The sequence below is a fragment of the Ixodes scapularis genome, unplaced genomic scaffold (assembly GCF_016920785.2).
Source record: "Ixodes scapularis isolate PalLabHiFi unplaced genomic scaffold, ASM1692078v2 PGA_scaffold2__306_contigs__length_199485367, whole genome shotgun sequence".
Lineage (NCBI taxonomy): Eukaryota > Metazoa > Arthropoda > Arachnida > Ixodida > Ixodidae > Ixodes > Ixodes scapularis.
In genome coordinates, this window is record NW_024609857.1 from 169,917,075 (window position 1) to 169,920,264 (window position 3,190).

The window sequence follows — 3,190 nt, forward strand, 5'->3', positions numbered from 1 at the left end:
CGAAAGTTGGGATGGTAGGTGCCTGGCCTAATTGGTGTCCCATTTGAAAAAAAATAATGATAATAAATAAAGCGATAAAAAGAGAAGAGGGAGCGACGCAAACTACTAGTGTCGCAAAACTATCGATAGTAAATCGTCGACAGTACCATCAATAGGTTTACGATAGTCGACTATCGATAGTCTTCTGATATTTGATGAACGATAGTTTTCCGATAGTCGACTATCGATAGTTTTTCGATAGTCGACTATCGATAGTACTATCGATAGTTTTCCGATAGTACTATCGATAGTTTTCCGATAGTACTATCGATAGTTTTTCGATAGTCGACTATCGATAGTACTATCGATAGTTTTTCGATAGTCGACTATCGATAGTACTATCGATAGTTTTTCGATAGTCGACTATCGATAGTACTATCGATAGTTTTTTTCACTATCGATAGTCAGATTTCTGGCGACTATCGATACTGTCGATAGTACTATCGATAGTTTTGCACCACTACCTCGAAGACGACGCCTAGGAGGACGTATAGGACAACCTCTAGGGCGACCTCACGGTCGACGTCTAGGACGACCTCAATAATGACCTTGAGGACAACGCCTAAGACGACCTCAGGGACGACGTCTAGGACGACTTCTAAAACAACCTTGACAACACCTAGAGGACGCCGTCCTCTAGGTGTCGTCCTCGAGGTTGATTTAGAAGTTGCCCTTGAGGTCGTCTCAGACGTCGTCCTTGAGGTCGTCCTAGACGTCGTTCTTGAGGTTGTCCGAAAGATTGTCCTTGAGGTCGTCCTAGACGCATCCTTGAGGTCGTCCTAGACGCATCCTTGAGGTCGTCTTACACGTCGTCCTCAAGGTCGTCTTCCCGGTCGTCCTTGAGGTCGTCCTAGACGTCGTTCTTGAGGTTGTCCGAAAGATTGTCCTTGAGGTCGTCCTAGACGCATCCTTGAGGTCGTCCTAGACGCATCCTTGAGGTCGTCTTACACGTCGTCCTCAAGGTCGTCTTCCCGGTCGTCCTTGAGGTCGTCCTAGACGTCGTTCTTGAGGTTGTCCGAAAGATTGTCCTTGAGGTCGTCCTAGACGCATCCTTGAGGTCGTCCTAGACGCATCCTTGAGGTCGTCTTACACGTCGTCCTCAAGGTCGTCTTCCCGGTCGTCCTTGAGGTCGTCCTAGACGTCGTGCTTGAGGTTGTCTGAAAGATTGTCCTTGAGGTCGTCCTAGACGCATCCTTGAGGTCGTCCTAGACGCATCCTTGAGGTCGTCTTACACGTCGTCCTCAAGGTCGTCTTCCCGGTCGTTCTTGAGGTCGTCCTAGACGTCATTCTTGAGGTTGTCCGAAAGATTGTCCTTGAGGTCGTCCTAGACGCATCCTTGAGGTCGTCCTAGACGCATCCTTGAGGTCGTCTTACACGTCGTCCTCAAGGTCGTCTTCCCGGTCGTCCTTGAGGTTGTCCTAGACGTCGTTCTTGAGGTTGTCCGAAAGATTGTCCTTGAGGTCGTCATAAACGCATCCTTGAGGTCGTCCTAGACGCATCCTTGAGGTCGTCCTAGACGCATCCTTGAGGTCGTCTTACACGTCGTCCTCAAGGTCGTCTTCCCGGTCGTCCTTGAGGTCGTCCTAGACGTCGTTCTTGAGGTTGTCCGATTGTCCTTGAGGTCGTCCTAGACGCATCCTTGAGGTCGTCCTAGACGCATCCTTGAGGTCGTCTTACACGTCGTCCTCAAGGTCGTCTTCCCGGTCGTCCTTGAGGTCGTCCTAGACGTCGTTCTTGAGGTTGTCCGAAAGATTGTCCTTGAGGTCGTCCTAAACGCATCCTTGAGGTCGTCCTAGACGCATCCTTGAGGTCGTCCTAGACGCATCCTTGAGGTCGTCTTACACGTCGTCCTCAAGGTCGTCTTCCCGGTCGTCCTTGAGGTCGTCCTAGACGTCGTTCTTGAGGTTGTCCGAAAGATTGTCCTTGAGGTCGTCCTAGACGCATCCTTGAGGTCGTCTTACACGTCGTCCTCAAGGTCATCTTCCCGGTCGTCCTTGAGGTCGTCCTAGACGTCGTTCTTGAGGTTGTCCGAAAGATTGTCCTTGAGGTCGTCCTAGACGCATCCTTGAGGTCGTCTTACACGTCGTCCTCAAGGTCGTCTTCCCGGTCGTCCTTGAGGTCGTCCTAGACGTCGTTCTTGAGGTTGTCCGATTGTCCTTGAGGTCGTCCTAGACGCATCCTTGAGGTCGTCCTAGACGCATCCTTGAGGTCGTCTTACACGTCCTCCTCAAGGTCGTCTTCCCGGTCGTCCTTGAGGTCGTCCTAGACGTCGTTCTTGAGGTTGTCCGAAAGATTGTCCTTGAGGTCGTCCTAGACGCATCCTTGAGGTCGTCTTACACGTCGTCCTCAAGGTCGTCTTCCCGGTCGTCCTTGAGGTCGTCCTAGACGTCGTTCTTGAGGTTGTCCGAAAGATTGTCCTTGAGGTCGTCCTAGACGCATCCTTGAGGTCGTCCTAGACGCATCCTTGAGGTCGTCCTAGACGCATCCTTGAGGTCGTCTTACACGTCGTCCTCAAGGTCGTCTTCCCGGTCGTCCTTGAGGTCGTCCCAGCCATTGTCCACGAGGTCGTCCTAGACGTCGTCCCTGAGGTCGTCTTTGAATTCGTCCTCTAGACGTCGTCCTTGAGGTCTTCCTAGAAGTCGTCCTTGAGGTCGTCCTAGACGTCGTCCTTCAAGCATCCTTGATGTCGTCCCAGAAGACAATAAGTGCATATACATATTGTGGATTAAATTGACTGACCTCGGGATTAAATTGGGTAGGGCAAGGAATAAATAATGTAGCACTTGGATTAAATTGGGTGGCACTTGGATTAAATTTTCCGTCGCTTGGAGTAAAATAAGCGGGAAAACCTGTAGTTACTGCCCAAGACTGCTAAACAGAGAGATACACGCCCAGGTAACAATTTATGTTGTGGAGACAGTCGGCGCAACAAAGCCGCGCAACATGAATACAGTTTTCTTGCAATTGCGCAACAATGTTGTAGCAGCAGCCATACCACTGCAGAAGTGTCCGCTCCTAAAGCCCTGCGGCAACTGTGTCCCTCAAACGTTGACTGGTTCATGCTCGCAACAGTTACCGAAGCATTGCTTTTATATAGTAAAATGTGTGCTGTCCTGACGTTGCTAAATATTCCCGAGAAGACCAGCGCAGC